A 19,588-nucleotide genomic window follows, 5' to 3' on the forward strand; every position below is an offset into this window, starting at 1 on the left:
GAAAACCAACGTTCGCTGAGCATTTACTGCACATAAGGGACTCCCGTTTATGCCTGCCTGCATGGGTCCGTTCCTTCGTTTTTTAGCGCTTTCTGGGCCAAGCATTGGTCTCTGTGCTGGGAATAAGATAAAGAATCCCTACCTCTACACAGCTTACATTTTGGGGGGAAAAACAGATAACACTAAAGTAAGGAAAGAAATAAACAAGACAATTAGAGACTGGTAAATGTCCTTTGAAGGATGTAAACAGGACAGTATCAAGGGACAGAGCTTCCAATCTTTTCTAATGTCATGACACACACAGAAGACGACAACATTTGGGTGACATAGAGAATGGATGAGTCTGCCCTCGGGCGAGGGGGGAGGCACCCACACCCACGCCCACCTCCCCAGAGCTGAAGGGGCACCCCGGGGGGCTCCCCGCTTCCCTTTATGCCAATCCAGCCTGCAGCCAGCAACTCCTCTGCCCACACACTGGCCTTGGAGCGAGTGCCAAGGGCGGAGCCCTCCCAGCTCTGTGCTTGCCCGTGAGTTATTTTCCAGTGCAGCTTCCGAGATGGATGGGTGCCCTCCTAAGCATGTAAACAGCTACTGAGTCCCATGGGTGCGAAGAGGGAGACCTCCTTCAGACTCTGTTCTCTTCGGTCCCAAGCCTGCAGAATCTGTTGTGATCTCTCCTTCACAGCAATAACACTTAAGGTCCCTCTCATCCTGGACATCTTTCAATGCCTCCCCTCAAACCCACTGCTTTTTGAAGGCTCTACAGGGGTGGGAAGGGGAACGACTTGGGGGTTGAGAGCAACCAGACCCCACCTCTTCCTCATCTAGAAAGCAAGCACTAGAAGGGACCTTGGGAACCGCGTTTCCAATCGCAGCATTCTCATGAGGAGACTGAGGCCTCTAGAGGATTCCAGCACCTTAGGTGTGGTGCACCCCCTCCTCTGCAATCACAAGGTCCTTGTGTCCCCAAAGCTCCAAGGAGCCTTGAAAGCTGCCCAGTTTGCTTGCGCCTCCCTGAAGTTGTCTTGGATCTAATCCTTGCTCTCCTGCTCTAACTAAAGCCCATCCCTGCCTCTTGGCTCCCTAGCAAGACAGCCAGCCTGGTGCATATTTTGGAGTCAGAGACCCATATCTGGGCTCTGGGTCTGCAGTCTAGGAGGTCAGCTTTTCCTCTGTAAAATGAGACCGTGGGACCCACTTCAGATGAGATAACATACGTGAAATGCTCTGTAAGCACCCCACCAACATTCCTGACTTCCCACCCCTCCATGCCCCGGGGAAACACTCATAGCTGGGAAACCCTGGTATCTCTGGATGCTCAGCAAACACAGCCTAATGGTTCTGCAAACATCTGGCTCAGGGCTTGTTTCTGATGAGTTCAAAGTGCTCCCCACATGTCCTATGGCGGAAGAAGCTCGGGGCGAGTCTATGGAGCGAGACCAAAGGAGCACAGCTCATTCTGTTAAAAGAGAAAACGGCCAAGGGACACACTGCCATAGCTTCCCAAGGCACGTCCCCAGGACGAGCCTCAGCAGGACCAAATGGGGCTGCAGCTACAGAAGGAAAAAGGGAGGCCAGGCACCCCCCTATCACGACCCATCACATTCATGTATTTTACATCATGTTTATCATTTACAAAGCCCTTCTTCACTCATAGCTCAGGTAATCCCTGTAGCCCCCCTGCGAGGTCAGGACAGCACACCGTGGAATCCCCATTTCACAGACTAGGAACGTGAGGTCCAGAAATGGGCAATAACGTGCCCAGGTCTCCTGGCTCCAAGACCAGCTCTCCTCCGGCCCCGGGCTGATAACGGGTGTGGGTGGATGGCAGGTTAGGAATGTCCTTTTCTTACAAGCTTTAAAACGGGAATGTCCAGGGCCCCCCCCCCCCCCCCCCCCCGTTCGCAAGTGGTACCGCCGCGGGGAGGGTACGGCTCAAGTGGGAGAGCGCGTGCTCAGCACGCAAGAGGTCCTGGGTCCAATCCCCGAACCTCCTCCAAGCGGAAATCAATGAAGAAAAATTCCCTCCCCGTCAGAATACAAAAGTGGTACCGCCCAGAGAAAGGGGGCGGGGCAAGGTGACCTCTGGTATTGCCGGTCAGCCTGAGGACGCGGGGAGTGGGGTCCTAGCCCAGGCCGCACATCTCCGCCGTGACGACCCACCGAGAAAAAAGGCGAATACTGACAGTGTCTCAGGTGGGAGAGGAGGAGGAGGCAACTTGCAGCTAGAGGTGCCCCCCTCCCCTCCTCCCCTCACCCTCCCCAACAGCCAGGAGCCCTGAGGTTAAAGCTTTCCTGGGGCTCCTCCAGGGCCAGGTCCCAGCAGACCCTGCCGCTTAGGGTATCAGTTCTCATCTGTTTGTTGGGTTTTTTTTTTTTTTTTTTTTTTTTTGCTATTTTCTCCATGGTGGGAAAGGGCTGGACCCAGGACCTTGGCTGAGGTGGGGCAGGCTCTCACAGGAAGGGCTGCCTCCCAGGGCTGGGGGAGAAACTCACCTCTCCCTACACGTGGGGAAGAGAAGCAGTTCTGGGGTGCACGGGGTAGGGCGTCTTGAATGCGCCTTAAATGCATGTCCCTCTCAAATCGTGGTCTAAGGCCTCATCATTCCCTGGGCGATGCTGAGAACCAGCCAGAGAGATGGCTGCTCTCAGGAGTGTGCAGTCTCGGGCAACAGAATGGAGGCACCAAAACACCAATTGGAGCCTGGTCCTCAGGCAGGCAGGGTAGGCAGCTCCTTAAAGGTGTCATGGAAGGGCCCTGGGAGAGCCCACCCCCTGGCCCCCTACACCTCCCTCACAGTGCACAAGCCACTGGTGAGCTGTTCCTGTGGGTCAAGAATCATCCTCTCTGTGTTGTTTTTAAAGCCAAGATAACACTAACTCCATAGTATGAATTACTTTATTAGTCAGTATCTTCTTTTATTTTTTTTAGAATACTTTTTTTTGTACAATTTATTTATTTGTTTTTTGGGGGTAAGATAATTAGGTTTATTTATTTATTTTTAGATGCAGGCTCTGGGGATTGAACCCAGGACTTTGTGCATGTTAAGCATACGCTCTACCACCGAGCTATGTACCCTTCTCCCTATTAGTCAGTGTCTTCTTACTGATGATGCTAACGTGAAAAAAACTGGGTACCTAGGGCAGGGGTGGCAGAGACCCCGAGAGGGGAAGGGAGAGCTTAAGGAAAGAGGTAGAAAAGTCTACTGTTGCCAAGAGGTGGCCAAGCCGAACAGACAAGTATTTCATAACATAACAGCAGGAGTAAGTAAGTGTGGTTTAGAGGTAGAAATTAGGGAAGGGGCTACAAACCCTGCACCTAAATAGGGCAAGATGAGGAGGCTTTTGCTACTTCCCTGGACACCCCGGCAGGGCTGTCCCAGGGGTGGAGGGAGGTTCAAAAATCATGGTTAACTGATTGATAACAATAACCATACTAATGACAGCTGGCATTTACAGATGCTCTCCGTGTGCTGGCACTGACTTTACAGACAGCCCTGTAGTTAGTTACTATATGATTATTATTCTCATTTTCAAATCGCAGTAAATGAGCCTCAGATTATGAAACATGTCCAAGGTCACTCAGCTAGTGAGAGGCAGGGATGGGATTTCTACAACTGAGATTTGTTCAAATCCAAAGCCCATGCTGGGCCCCAGCTGTTCCAGTCCAGGAGGGGGGCTCTGAGGGTGGGAGTCCAGCGTAGAGGAAGGGAGTCACGGTGGGCCTCACCTGCTTCAGGAAACCTCCGTAGTCTGACGGGTTCTGAAAGTGGTGGCAGACCTGCCCAGGAGCCTCCCAGTGCCCTCCAAGTCCGACCTCTCTGCAGCCCTTAGACTGGTCTATTCATGGTCTGCTTGGCCGTTCAGTCATCGTGCTAAGGTCTAAGTGTTGGGGTTCAGGAATATTGAAGAGAACAGGGTTTCAAGACAGGAATGTTCTAGAAGCAGGGGATAGGAAACAGATCATAAACCAACAGACGGATCGTTACAGAGAGTGAAAAGACCTATCAAGTGAAATAAACAGGATGCCCTGAGAGCGAGTGGCTGGGCACGGGTGCCGCTGGCTTGGACTGGGTGGGTGGGCGGGACCAGTCCTCCTCTTTGGGCAGGAGACGCCGAGCTGAGAGATGATCACTCAGAACAGCCAGGCGGAAGGTACTGGCAGGTGAGAGCCTGAGGCCGGTGTGAGCTTAAGGAGCAGAGCAGCTCGAGAGGGGCGTCCCGGGAGTGAAGGCAAGGGCCAGGGCGGGGCCGTCAGAGATGTGGTCAGGGACGGCCACCCAGGGCTGGGCAGGTCACATGAAAAGTTCCAAGGCTGGAGGTGAGGCTGGGAGGAAGGTATAGCTCAGTGGTAAAGCGCATGCTTAGCATGCACGAGGTCCTGGGTTTAGTCCCTAGTACCTCCATTAAGATAAATAAATAAACCTAATCCTCACCCCCAAAACAAACAGAAATGCAACAACAAAAAATTATATATAAAAAAAGGTTTCAAGGTTCACTCTTGTGCAGGGGAAGCCATCGTAAACAAAGGAGTTAATATAATCCAATTTCTGTTTTTCAAAGGGCTGCAGGTGGAGAACGCGTGGTGTGTACCAGGGGCAGCGAGAACACCACGGGAGCCCATTTCAGCTGTTTAGGGAAGAGATAAGGTGGTTGCTCTGGCTGATGGCAGTGGAAAGTGGAGAGAAGTGCATGGCTTTGAGATGTATTTGGGGACGGAGCCAAGGGGACCTGCTGCTGAGTTTGGATGTCTGGGTGAGAGAAAGAATCACAAGGATGATGCTCAGGTTTTGATCCTGACTACTGAGGGGAAGCTGACTCCTCCCTTGCCAGGGGCCCTTCCCCTACTCCCAAACCCCTACTAGCTCACTCCCGGCGCTGCTGCAGTCCTTTGTGTGCATCTCTAGGCACCTCCCACCTCAGGGCCTTTGCACTTCCTGCTCACCTCTCCGAGATGACTGGGAAGGCTCCTTCCCCCACATCCAGATCTCAGCTCAGATATCACCTCCTCAGAGATGCCTTGAACACCCTGCAAAAGGAGCCCTTGTCACTCTGTAGCCTCCTGCTGTTTCTAATTTTCTTGAGCGAGCTTATCACTTCTTGACTCTCTGAATCCATCCATCCACCTGTCATTCTCTTCCTCTCTCTATATAGATGTATGTACAGACAGGCAGCTTTTCATGAATTTATTATCTATTTCTCCCCGGTGGAATGTAAGCTCCATTAGGACAGAGGCTTTATTTTGCAAGTTCTTCACTGCATCTCCAACACCTACAACAGTGCCCAATAATTATTTGTTGACTGACATAGTTGTGGAAGTCTTAGCCATAGCAATCAGAGAAGAAAAAGAAATAAAAGGAATCCAAATTGGAAACAAAGAAGTAAAACTGTCACTGTTTGCAGATGACATGATACTATACATAGGAAACCCTAAAGAAGTGACAGAAAACTACTAGAGCTCATCAATGAATTTGGAAGTTGCAGGATACAAAATTAACATACAGAAATCAGTTGCATTGCTATACACTAACAATGAAATAGCAGAAAGGGAAATTAAGGAAACGATACCATTTACCATCATACCAAAAAGAATAAAATACCTAGGAACAAACCTACCCAAGGAGGCAAAAGACCTGTATGCTGAAAACTGTAAGCCACTGATGAAGGAAATTGAAGACAACAGAAACAAATGGAAAGATGTACCGTGTTCTTAGATTGGAAGAATAAATATTGTTAAAATGGCCATACTGCCCAGGGCAATTTATAGAAAGTCAATGCAGTCCCTATCAAATTACCAATGACATTCTTCACAGAGCTGGAACAAAAAATTTTACAATTTGTATGGAAACACAAAAGACCCTGAATAGCCAAAACAATCTTGAAAAAACAGAGCTGGGGAAAATCACACTCCCTGACTTCAGACTATACTACAAAGCTACAGTAATCAAAACAGTATGGTACTGACACAAAAACACACATAGATCAGTGGAACAAGATAGAAAGTCCAGAAATAAACCCATAAACTATGGTCAATTAATCTACGACAAAGAAGGCAAGAATGCACAAGGGAGAAAAGACAGTCTCTTCAATAAGTGGTGCTGGGAAAACTGGACAGCCACCTGTAAAAGACTGAAATTAGAACATTCCCTAACACCATGTACAAAAATAAATGCAAAATGGATCAAAGACCTAAACGTAAGACCAGATACCATAAGACTCCTAGGAGAAAACATAGGCAGAACACTCGTGGACATACATTACAGCAATATATTTTTTAAACCAGCTCCTGGAGTAATGGAAATAAAAGCAAAAATAAACAAGTGGGATCTAATTAAACTTAAAAGCTTTTTCACAGCTAAGGATACCATCAACAAAACAAAAAGACAACCTACAGAATGGGAGAAAATATTTGCAAATGATGCAACTGATGGGACTAATTTCCAAAATATACAAGCATCTCATACACCTTAATATTAAGAAAACAAGCAACCCAATCCAAAATGGGCAAAAGACCTAAATAAGCAATTCTCCAATGAAGACATACAAATGGCCAATAGGAACATGAAAAAGTACTCAGCATCCCTAATTGTCAGAGAAATGCAGATCAAAACTACAATGAGATATCACCTCACACCAGCCAGAATGGCCATCACTGAAAAGTCTACAAATGATAGATGTTAGAGAGGGTGTGGAGAAAAGGGAACTCTCCTACACTGTTGGTGGGAGTGTAGATTGGTGCAGCCACTATGGAGGACACTATGGAGATTCCTCAAAAAATGGAAAATAGACTTACCATGTTATCCAGCAATCCCACTCCTGGGCGTATATCTGGAGAAAAATAAAATTCAAAAAGACACAGGCACCCCAATGTTTATAGCAGCACTATTGACAATAGCCAAGACATGGAAAGAACCCAAATGTCCATCAACAGATGACTGGATAAAGAAGTTGTGGTATATTTATACAATGGAACACTACTCAGCCATAAAAAAGAATAAAATAATGCCATTTGCAGCAACATGGATGGATCTGAAGATCGTCATTCTAAGTGAAGTTGCCCAGAAAGAGAAAGAAAAATGCCATATGATATCACTTATAGTGGACTCTAAAAAAATTTTTTAAATAAGGACACAAATGAACTACTTATTATTTATAACTTAGATGACTGATCTCTTGAGTATGTGTAAGCACATTTGACTGTCCTTTATGACCAGATTACCGCATTCTGTTGATTCTTATTTTGTGGTTGGCTTTATTTCTTTGATAACTATGTAAGTTTAAAAAGCTAAAGCTCTAAACGTTCTTAGAAACAATGAAGAGTACATATATGTAAATTAAGAATACATATGCAGTAAAAGAAAAACGATCTATCAAGCCATGAAAGACACAGAAGAAACTTAAAAGACATACTACTAAATGAAGGAAGCCAGTCTGAAAAGGTTACAAACTGTACGATTCCAACCAAATGACGTTCTGGAAAAGGCACAGCTACGGAAACAATAAAAAGGTCGTGGTTTCCAGGGGTTTGGGGAGAAGGAGGGAGGGAGGGATGAATAGATGGAGCAAAATGGATTTTTAGGGCAATGAAATTATTCTGTATGAGACCATAGTGGTGGCTACATGTCATTATGCATTTGCCAAAACCCATAGAATGCACATCAGGAGTAAACCCTAATGTAAATTAAAAAAAAAAAATTCTAAAGCTCTAATCTGTTCTTGAAACAATGATCAGTACGTATATGTAAACTAAAAAAAAAGTGTGCAGTATACTGTGTATATGTATTTACATGCAATATAATGTGCATGTGCAGACTGTAATAATTCTTCCTAATAAAACTGAAAAAGGAAAAAAATCATTTGTTGAATGAATGAATAAATACATCTGAAAGTGGATACATAAATCCATACATTTATTTATTCAATGATAAACACATTTTATTCAATGATAAATTAAAATGACTTATTCAGTCACTCATCACTGATTGAGGACCTACCATATGAGTACATCTCAGGAAGCAGAGATAATGACTACATGGTAGGTGTTCAGTTAGAGACAGTCAAACTAGAAAGGCATAACTGTAGTCTTAGAAGCAATTACAGGTGGGAATGCAGGTTGGTGCAGCCACTGTGGAAAACAGTGTGGAGATTCCTCAAAAGACTAGGAATAGCCTTACCATATGACCCAGGAATCCCACTCCTGGGCATATATCCAAAAGGAACCCTACTTCAGGATGACACCTGCACCCCAGTGTTCATAGCAGCACTATTTACAATAGCCAAGACATGGAAACAGCCTAAATGTCCATCAACAGATGACTGGATAAAGAAGAGGTGGTATATTTATATGATGGAATACTATTCAGCCATAATAACCGACAACGTAATGCCATTTGCAGCAACGTGGATGTCCCTGGAGAATGTGAAGTAAGTGAAGTAAGCCAGAAAGAGAAAGAAAAATACCATATGAGATCGCTCATATGTGGAATCTAAAAAGAAAGAAAGAAAAGAAAAAGACAAATGAACATAAATACAAAACAGAAACAGACTTATAGACATAGAATACAAACTTGTGGTTGCCAGCGGGGAAGGGGGTGGGAAGGGACAGACTGGGATTTCAAAATGTAGAATAGATAAACAAGATTACACTATATAGCACAGGGAAATATATACAAGATCTTGTGGTGGCTCACAGTGAAAAATTATGTGACAATGAATATATGTATGTTGATGTATAACTGAAAAATTGTGCCCTACACTGGAAATTGACATAACATTGTAAACTGACTATAACCCAATAGGATAAAAAATAAAAATAAATAAAATACATAAAGATAAGCAATTACAGTGCCAATTACAGTGCCCTGGATGGAGAAAGTTTTTTCTTGCCCATACTCCACTGAGTTAGAAGGGGCGGGGCGCCTGCTGCTAAGTCAGACAGCTCCCGGTCCCCTGCTTACTCCCTGTGACAGGTTAGGTTGCTCTGATGAAGGCCTCTTATGAGGCGTATGAGCGAGTGCCACCAGGCCGCCAGCCAGCCTCCAGCACATCCACGGCAGCCCTGGGCCCCAGAGCTGTCCCTGCACACCGTGATACCAGCTGAGGCTCCCCCCGCCAGAACTAGCCTCCCCGAGTCTTCCAGAGAAGCCAAGTCTCCAACTCAAGCAGCAGCCATGAGTGTGCCTGAGCTCTCCGTTGGCTCTTGGCCTCATGAATAGGCCCCTTTCATGGATGAGATCACTCCCAGTCGGAGGCCTGACTGTGCACGGAGGGGTGGCCTCCCCTTGCCGACAGCCTCAGAGGAGCACCCTTCCCGGACATCGCTGGGGACTGATTTTTAGGCTGACTCTGAGAACATTAACAACAAGCCTCCTTAGAACAGGAACAGGTCAGAAGGCCATCAGGTGATGAACAGACCAGGAGACCTAGGCTGGAAAGAAGCATTTGACAGAGGAAAGAGAAGGGGCTGTCTAGAGCTCCTTAAAAAACTCTCCTCAGTGGACTGAGAACTGACCAACAGAGGAAGGTACTCAGAGGAGCCGCTCCATCACTGCACAAGCAAGACTGGAACGTGCTGGTCCTGAAGCTGTCTGTCCTCAGCTTTCCCAGCGCTGCTCTGGGTAACTGGGAAGGGGGCTGACCTCGACCCCTGTTGGCTGCATTTCCCAAGCTCCTGAGTCAGCTAGGTTCACACGAGGCATTGGAGTGTGGGGGTGGTGGGGTGCAGAATGGAAGAATATTTCCACCCCTCTCTCTCTGCAGCATATGGGTCTCCGACAGCGGGTACCTCTCTTGCGTCCCACCAGCCAGGCCCACCATGGCTCCGGCTTTCATTAGCCCCCTGCAGCCCCTGGGCTCCAGGATGACCTGCTCCCTTTGTCCTTCAGCCTAGGGGTGGCTTCCTGTCCATCTGAGCTACCTCACCATCCCGTTTGGCTTCTCAGATGCTTCGTCAACTGTGTGACCAATTCCTGGCATTAAAAGCTCTCAGTTGTAAATACCTAAGTGATTTCTGTGTTCCTGGTTAGACTCAATGGAGTGAAGCTACAGCAGGAAGAGTTGAAGTCAGTCATCACAGCTCATCGCCCCCCTCTCCCCGCCAGAGGGACGAGAGAACTGACCAGACTGTCAATAAATATGTGTTGACTCAGAGGAAGAGATAATCAGAGCGGGTCTGAAAAAGGCTAAATATGGTTCTGCTCGAAGGCAGGGGTGATGAAGTGTCCTGTGATCTGCTGAGACCAGGGCAGGGTGCTCGGGCCCAGCTGTCCCTGTCTCCTGTCACCTGCTCCTCGCCAAGGTGCTGGGCGTGCAGGCTGGATGGGGGCCCAAGGCGGGTCTGCCTCTTTCCACAACCTGCCGTTGGGAGACTTGGGGGCTGACTCCTCTCTCCCCTACCCCCTTCCTTGACGTCTGAGAAGGAGCCATAGTCTACACCTCTAGCCATCTCCTTCCTGGCCCTGATTCTTATCAAGGACCTCAGCCACTTTCACTGGAACTTGGATCTCAAGACCAGGGGAGTAAGGCGTTCAGACTATTAAACTACTTCCTGCAGAGAAAGTCTTCCTCTCAGAGGAGAACAGGAAACGATACAATCAAAGGTGCTGGGCACACTCCAGAGGCCACGGATTTAATAGTAACATTGCCCAGGGGAGTCTGGATCAGGGCCCCTGGGGAGGGGCCAGGATGTCTGGGTCCTAATAACCCTGCCTTGAATCTGGCTTGCTTCAGGCCACGTGGCATCACCTGTCATCTCTGCATATCAGTGTCCCTAATCCCCCAAAGCGGGGTGTGTCTGACACCCTCAGGGCTAGTCTGCAGCACCACAGGCGATGGGGGTGAGCAGATACTGAACTCCTTGAAAGAACAGATCTGGATTGATTAATTAGGTTATTAGTGTAATGAGCCTTGAAATTAACTCGTGGTCATGCTCTGAGGACAAATAGCTCCCCGGCCTGTTGAGAAAAACAATGATGTCTATGTATGTATTCTGAGCAACCTCCCCTCCCCTCCCCGTTTCAGATTCAGAGCCCCACCTTGCCTCTGGGAGTGAGCAGAAGAAACGCGGCCCCTGCCCTAAAGGGACGCGCTGTCTGGCGGGGAGGGTGTAGCCCCTGAGCAGCGCGCGCGCCCAGTCTGATGGGAGAGCAGCCCGAGCTACAGCACACAAGGCCAAAGTTCCTGGCGTCCACCACAGGCTCAGCGGTGGCACAGGTAACTGACCTCACAAGTTCCATCATAGGCCTGTGCACCTGTGACAAAGTGCCTCTCATCACCAGGGGTGTCCCTCATCCTTACGAAGAGGGGGTTGGGACTTACTCAGGGAATCTGATCCACAGGAGGCTACAAGGGGTGGGGTGTCGGGAGGGAGGTTCTCAGGTTTGGGGAAGGCATATTTTCAAAGTAGACTTGCCTCTGGTCCCTCAATCTTCCACCCAGTCAGAGCACATCAGAATGTCCCCCCACAGACAATGGGAGACCCAGGGGCTGCGCTTTGACAGAATCCCATGGGGAATTTTAAGACGCAGCCACCTCCTCCCCACCCCCAGCCCTCTGACAGCCCACATCCCAGTGACAGGCTGGTCCTCAGGGAGGAGGGTGTCTGACTTGAACCATAAACTCAGGAAGTTGGACCCAGACCCCAGCATTCCCGGCCGTGTCTTGCCCTGAGATCTGATTCTCTCCAGCTCTTGGGGTAAGGCCAGGATGGCTGAAACACCACGGCCAAATGACCCCGCCAGCCGTGGGAGACTTTCTGACTCATTTGATGGGACAGAAAAAATCCATCCTGTCTGAGTATAGATTTAATGACCTATGAGTCGCTGGTGCAGTGGAGCCCTATGGGATGACCGTGGTGGTAAAGGGGGTCAAATTCCTTTTCCAATGAAGTGGAAAGGCCTGGCACGACAAAGGGAGGGAGCTGACTGAATCACCCCCCTCAGGCCTCTCTGGCCTTTGTAGAGAGCGGTCACTTTCAAGAGGTGGCAGGGAGTCCTGCAGCCCAGCTGGCACATTGGGAGGGCGAGAACAGGGAGAAGCTGGAAGTGAGGGCTCAAGAGCACAGGGTCCCCCACTGCCCATCCAGGTTTCTGCGTGGACAGCAGCAATGTGAGCCCCCCCCCCCACCCTCCCGGAGAGAAGTAGTCCTCCCTTGGAGTATCTCATTGTGATGGGAGCCAGGAGACCTAGGTTCTGGTCCAGGCTTTGCCAGGAGGGAGCGAGCTGGCCTTGCGTGGAACTCCTCCCATTTGGGGCATCTGTATCCTCACCTGGATAATGTGAGACTGAATGAGGTGTTTCCTGAGCTCTGAAAGGTCAGATTCCCCTCTTTTGGAACGTGTCAAATCGTCTTAGGTGAAGAGGTAAGCTTGGCACTAACAGAAGGGAGGGAGCACTGAAAACCAGTTTGCGGGCGAGGAACCCAGGGGCAGCAGCTGAGAGGAGCATACAGCTCCCGAGGAGGGAGCCCCCTCGCTGAGGACTGCATGCTCCTCACAGCGCGCTCCAGCTGTGCACCCCGTGGCGAGGAAGATGGGGGAGCCACGTGGAATGGAAAGAGACATAAATATTTGTTGTGAGTGAGTGAGTGAATCAATGAATGAAAAGTGCCCTGGAGTTAGATCTGACTCCAGTTAACACCTTGAGGCTTTCACCAAGAACAACTCTTTGCACCTTGGTTTTGTCTTCAGCACAACAGGACGAGAAGCCCTGCCTGGCTGGCTCACTGTGACCATGAGGCTGGTGCATTAACTTACCTCGGACCCTCTGTGAATAGTGGCAACTGGTGCCCATTCCTATCTACCCACCTGCCACCTCCCACACTCCAAGGACATCCCTGACTTCACCAGAAAATACAGTCAGCTCCTGAAAAGATACAAAACAGGTTGCAGGGACAAACAAAAGTTACTTGTTTCACTTTGGAAACATTGACATGGTCACATGGCTTTAGAATCTGTTTTACAGCCAGCTCTCCCACCTAACTCAACCTCGGTACAGAATTAGTCTGCGTTCCCTGATATGTCTAGTGTCTGAGTCCGCGGTGGGGTGCAGGTGGGGTGTGGGTGAAGATGTGGGAGCTTGCTGAGCCAGCACCAAACCCCATGCAGGGCCCTGATGAAGCCACACTTCCTGGCTAAGCCCAGTAACGCGTTCTTGGGTTAAGTGGCCAGCATGGGGGCTGGAGACAGATGATAAAAGAAATTTTCACATATTGAGGTATGGGGAAGTCATTCTGGCTTATACATGAGCTAATTTGAATTTTATGCCAGCTAGAACAGCCTGTTCGTGGCCTATTAAACGTGCATTGTACATCTGCTTTAATTATTAAAGAAGAGGGCACGTTGGGATTAACAGACACACACTACTATACACACAATAGATAAATAGGGACATGGAATTCCAGTGCCTGAATATAGCTAATTCTTTTAACTGGAAAAAGAAAAAGGCACACTGACCAGAAGTAAAGGATGCTCGTGTTAAAAATAAAGATTAAATGTCCTTCGTATCGGGACCCACTGTGGTCTTCCTTTGATGGTAAGACTCCCTTCCCAGCTGCCAAGGCCACACTGTTCGTGCTGCACGTGTATGTGCTGGTCTGGTTGTTTTTTTTCCCCCCCTCGAAACCTTGAGGAAATGTATCCCTGACTTGTTTCATGTCCTTTGCTCGGACAAGATATCCAACTGTGCTGAAACTCTGCTTCTCCGGGGGAGTTTCTCAGAGTAATCCGGGAAGCGGGCTTCCGGGATATAGTCCTCAGTTTGGCTCAAATAAAACTCTGTTCTATTCTTGTTACTGACTGTTTATTGACTATTGTCATTGACACAGGGGAGGCAGACTCGGGAGAAACCTTTCTCCCACCTCCCTTCTGCGCATCTCATCTTCTGGCCTGTCTGGAACCGGTACTCAGCATCCCCCTAAAGGCCTGTTTCCTGCAAGGGACCAAGACCCAGCTCTGCTGGAGAGACAATACGCAGACTCCAGGAGCAGCCTAAAGGCAGCAGCCTGGGGAGCCCCAGGCAGCAGACACAGCGCTGTCGCTGTCGTGGCCAGAGCCTGGAGTCACAGTCACTGCCCCGCCCAGACCTTCCCTGTTCTGCAAGATGGGGAATCTAGCCCTGAGGAGGCAACTGCTCTCACAGGGCTTCAGTTCTTCTTTCTCTGCTTTTGCTGCCTGGGCTTTCAGGGCTCCCTAAAGTTCAGAGCATCTAGCCTTCTCCTATAGAAAAGAAGCAACAGATGGCAGGATGTGGGGGGAGGACAGAGAGGACAGGGAGACTCCTCCACCTTGGAAGTCTTTCCAAAGAAAGGGTCCACCCTTACCCTCAGGCCTCCATACCATAGCTTGTACTTTTACATCAGGAATTCCTACCCAAGATCTAACTTCAGTCCCTCCTGCTGCATCACAACCCAAAGCAGTACTGCTCTTGGGACCTGGAAGAAGACGCAGTCATATTCTCCTAGGTCCTGGCCTTTCTTCCCACCTCACATCCAGGTCAGTGTGGTCTGGAGTCTGAATGTCAGTGGTAAGAGCCCCAGCCCCCAGCGGTGTCCATCGTCCCTTTTTGGTGTCTCTTGATGGTTTCTTTGTCTTGTGTCCACCATGTGCTTATCCACTGAGCCCCACGATGTGCAGGAACATTTACATGAAGCCTCAGGCCAGGCCCAATCCAGGAAACCGGGCAGCCACCCAGGCAGCAGCACACAGAAGAGTTCAGCCACCACTGCCAGCCCTGAACCCCGCCCACCCTGCCCCTCAAACCCCCTGCATTTGCTCCATGTTTTCCCCCTCTTTTCTGCCCCAGCCCCAGAGACAGGCTGGGAGGGAGGAGGGTCCTGATGCAGAGGAAGGTGGGGAAGCACCCAGGCTTGCCCGGCTAGATGCAGGTCAGGCATAGATACCCCTTCCCGGGACAGCATGCAGGAGGCTCTCCTGGATCAAGGAGGGGGCTGGTGCCCTCCTCGTCCACACGTGGGAAAATTATTTGTCTTCCTGCCTGAGCATGTAACTGCAAGTTCCCCAAGGGCAGGAGGCGGGTCTCATTCAGTGTTGTATTCGTAGCCCTTACCACGGTACCTGGCACCCAGTAGGCAGACAATAACATTTTTAGAAAAGAAAACAGATTCATATCCATTCTAAGGTTCTGCCTCAGTCACCCAGCCCCTTTGTGTCACCCAGCTTAGTACATTAAGCCATTTAGTTAGGTGGTTCCACACTTCCTCCTAGCCCCTCTCCTCGCTGCTGGCCCTGGGTGGGAGTAGGGAACAGCCTGTCTCGTTCTCGGCAAGGAGCTGGCCTTGCCCCGGGATAATGGAACAGCGTGGAGCCGCTGCTGGAATCCCAGGGCAGGGGCCTGGCAAGGCAGCTTCTCTGAGGGTTGAGCAGTGACCTCATTTTCAGTCCCTTCTGCCAGCCTTGTAAACCACTCACATCTGCCACAACCCTGGGTGAGGGACTCTCACATTATGATGTGTGTGGGAGAGGAGGAAGCTTTTAAATCAAAGCCTTTTTTTTTTTTGTCTCCATCCGCCATTCACGAAAACTTCAAAGTGCTGTGCTCAGAGCTGCAAAAAGAAAATGTGGATAGCTGGCAATAATGGGCCTTGGGGACTCAGCCAGGCAAGGCTCAGGCAGGGCAGGCACTGCTGTCAGCTGGGGAGGGAGGGACATTCAGGTGGGACGGGCACTGCTGTCAGTTGGGGAGGGAGGGACATTCAGGTGGGACGGGCACTGCAGTCAGCTGGGGAGGGAGGGACATCGAAGTGGCTTCCCTGCCCCAGATGACATTAATACCAATAATCTGGGATCTTTGGGAGGTTCAACCCAAGGGCCCCCAACTTTTAAATCCCACAAAGCCCTGACCACCCACTACTCTCCCCACCCCCAGCTGCCAGAGCTGGTGCCTGCCGTCTCTGACAGAGTCAAACCAGTTGGCCAGGGAAGCAAGAGGCTCCAGGAACAAAACACTGGCAGGCATTCCACACGCATTAGAGGCCCCAGGTTCGAATTAGACAAACTTGCTGTGTTAGCAGATTGCGTCACTTCTCAGATTCTTAGCTTCCTCATCTAACGTGGAGCTGATGTCTGTCCAGCCCACCTCCTGGCGTTTCTATAGCAACCATTTGGCACTGAGCTTTACATCGTCTCTCCTTCCCTCTTTTCAGTCATCCTAGGAGGAAGGCAGCATCTCTACAGTTGAGGAACCTGGGTAACTCCCTCAAGGTCACACAGCCGGTGGCCGGAATTGGAATTGTAACTCAGGTCAGCCACCTCCCAAGCCAGTGTTTTGTGTTTCACACAAGGATATTCCCATGAGGCTGTGAGGATCTTGAGGATGGGGACTATAGTCTTACGTTCCCCAGCACCCCTTATTGTCCAAGTTCTCAGACTGCCGTGTATGAGTGGCAAGGCTCAATGGCAACCAGCCTGATGGCTGGCGCAAAAGTCACCCTCCCCACCCTTGTTTGGGGAGGAGGCTGTCTGAGGAGCCCAGAAATAAAGGAAAGGTGTTGACTCAGATTCTGCAGGAAATAAGAACTCAAGTCCGTGCCAGGTCCCTGGCAAGCCCACTTGTGTGACCTGTTTGTCTTAATGGACAGCCATCTCCACCGTATGGAGAGAGGAAAGACAGGGAGCCAGGATGGGAGAAGGGAGAGGGCGAGAGGCTCCCCACCTCAGCGAAACGACAGTGGCTCAGCACAGCGCTACCCAACTTCCAACCAAGGGTCCTTCTTCTCACACACATCAGCCAGCATGACAGGAAGGGCAGATTTTGTTGTCATTTTACAGACTGGAAAACTGAGGCCCAGGAAGGTTCAGTGCCTGCCCAAGGCCACAGCTTGGCTGACTAGTGTTCCTGGCTCTAGCCCAGTGCTCTTTACAGGACACATGCTACCTGTGGGTGGCAGAGAAGGCCTCCCGGAACCCCTCACATCACGCAGCCCTAGGACCCAGCGCAGGGCCCGCAGGGCTGCCTCTCCAGCCCATCTTCATCACTCTCACTTCCAAGGACCTCATGGGATTATTTCTGCAGCCGTGATACTAGCAACACCTCCTGATTTAGCTTCCCTGCACCTGTGATGGAGGTAGATGTGCAGATGAGCCCATGCAGGCCCCAGAACCCAAGAGAAAGAAGGCAGGGCCTGAAGGAAGCCAGCTGGCAGACCAGGCTGTGTGCGCCCGCAGCCTCTGCCCCAGGTCTCAGCCCTCTTAGCTTGGCCTGTGTCGATTTCTCCTGTTCACCTCCAAAATCTTGCGTTCTGCCTCCATCTCAGCCTAGAAGCTCTCTGAGGACAAGGGCTGTGGCTTCCCACAGCCTGTAAATCCCTGAGGACAGTGGCCAGGGGACTGTGTGTATCACAAGCAATATTCACTTTGGTATCTGGCAGGCAGGTGTTCAAATCCCAGCTTTGCTACTTAACTAGCTGGAGGACGCTTTTCAAGTTCCTTAACCCCCTCACTGTTTCTCTGTATTTTTATTTATAAAATGGTGTTGACACTAGCCTCGCAGGGCCAAATAAAATTAAATATGCTACCAAAGAAAGCCCCCAAAGTTGTCCCTGGTATTTACATGTGGCCCAGAGCACATGTCCCCTTCCACAGGGTCCCCTCCCACAGGGTCCCCTCATGCCAGCAGCCCCTGGGCTAAGGGAGGAGCTTAAAGCCAGGAGGGAGGTGCCCTGGGCGCTGTCCCGTGACACAGCACACCCGTCCCTGTGTATAGGGCTCTATGCGCCTCCCAGCCCTGCCACAGCCACTTCCCCAAGGCCAAGTTTGCCACCATTAGGCCATGGCATGCATGTAAAGGAACCCTTCAAGCCACACTGGTGGGCGGGTGTGTCAACTGTCCACCCCAACCGCAAGAGACAGCCAGACATGCGCACACACCGCTCTCCGCCCACCCTCCTCCCTCCCACAAAGCAGCAGGAAATGGGAAGAAGGAGCCCTAAGACACTGAAGAGGACAGGAGGGTGTAGCTCAGTGGTAGGGCACATGCCTAGCAGGCACAAGGTCCTGGGTTCAGTCCCCAATATCTCCAGTTAAAAAAAATAACTAAGTAAATAAGGCTAATAACTCTTCCTTGCCCCCAGAGAACTAGTTAAAACCCTATGATACTGAATCTTTCTCAGATATATACCCAGGAGTGGCAGTGCTGGGCCATATGGTGGCTCTGTTTTTGGGTTTTGGAGAAACCTCCATGTGATTTTCCATGATGGCTGCTCCAATTTACATTCCCACCAGCGGTGTACAGGGCTTCCCATTCCCACGTCCTCGCCGACATGTGGTATCTGTGTTCTTTTTGATGATGGCCGTTCTGACAGGTGTGGGATGGCGTCTCGTTGTGGTTTGGATTTGCATTTCCCTGATATTAGTGATGTGGGGCAGCTTTTCACGCTCCTCTAGGCCATCTGCATTTCCTCTTTTGGAAAAATGTTCAGTTCTTCTGCTCATATTTTAAATGGGTTGGCTGTTTGTTTTTTTAACTGAAGTACAGCTGACTTAAAATGTATTAGTTTCTGGTGGACAGCATGGCTGGACTTGGAGGGCATTCTGCTAAGTGAAGTAAGTCAGACAGAGAAAGACAACTACTGTAAGATATCACTTACATGTGCAATCTCAAAAACTACAACAAGCTAGCGAATATGACAGAAAAGAAACAGACTCACAGACGTAGAGAAGGAACTGGTGGTTACTGGTGGGGAGAGGGAAGGGGGAGGGGCGAGACGGAGGTGGAGGATGAAGAGGCACAAACGATCAGGTATAAGGTAAGCTACAAGGATGCATTGTACACTGTGGGGAGTACAGCCAATATTGTACAGTAACTATAAATGGAGTATAACCTTTAAAAATTGTGAATCACTATATTGTACACCTGTAACATGATATTGTATATCAACTATACTGCAATTAAAAATATGACATTGTAAAATAAAAATACGTAAATAAAAATGGTTAAAAAAGAAAAAACATCAAAAAATTTTTAAATAAAATAAAATCGCATGATACAGGATATATGGCAGGTTTACATTATTCTCACATGTAATCCTCTTAACAATCCCATGAGGTAGATATCATTCTTTCCGTTTTACAGATGAAGAAACCGAGGCTCAGAGAATTGGGCCAAGATCACAGAACAAGTAGCAGAGCCAGGACTGGGGACCAACCCCGCCAGCCTGACTCCTGAGGCACTCGGGGTTCCGTGCCTCTCAGCGTCCCCTCCTTCATCGGACTCCGCACGCACACCGCTCACTGGGCCCTTGCAGCGACCCTGAGAAGTCGGGCAGGGACCATGGGTCCCCTTTACGGATGAGGACGCAGGGCCAGAGAAGCAAGCTGGCTTGTCCCAGTGTGCACGGTGGCAGCCCAGGCCCCGGATTCCAGCCCCCTGGTTCCCAGCTCTGAGCCTCCCTGGGTACTGAGCGAATTGGGGGATCACTTCTCCCTGGTTTGGGAGGGGGCGCCCCTGTTCTTGATTCTCCTCCCAGGTGTTTCCCTGGAACATTTTTTTTTCTTCAAATCTCGACAGTGGACTGAGCTCTGACTCGGACCATGTCCTGGCAGGAAGGCTGCGGCTCAGAGAACGCCCCTCCCGC

At 49.7% G+C, this 19,588-nt stretch overlaps 1 protein-coding gene across 5 annotated transcripts in view; it reads right to left on the reverse strand.

Moving 5' to 3' along the window:
• The window catches only part of ADORA1 (adenosine A1 receptor), a 39,057-nt gene that overhangs the window by 2,013 nt on the left and 17,456 nt on the right, over window positions 1-19,588 (reverse strand). The window lies entirely within an intron of this gene.

Source organism: Camelus dromedarius, chromosome 21, assembly GCF_036321535.1.
Source record: "Camelus dromedarius isolate mCamDro1 chromosome 21, mCamDro1.pat, whole genome shotgun sequence".
Lineage (NCBI taxonomy): Eukaryota > Metazoa > Chordata > Mammalia > Artiodactyla > Camelidae > Camelus > Camelus dromedarius.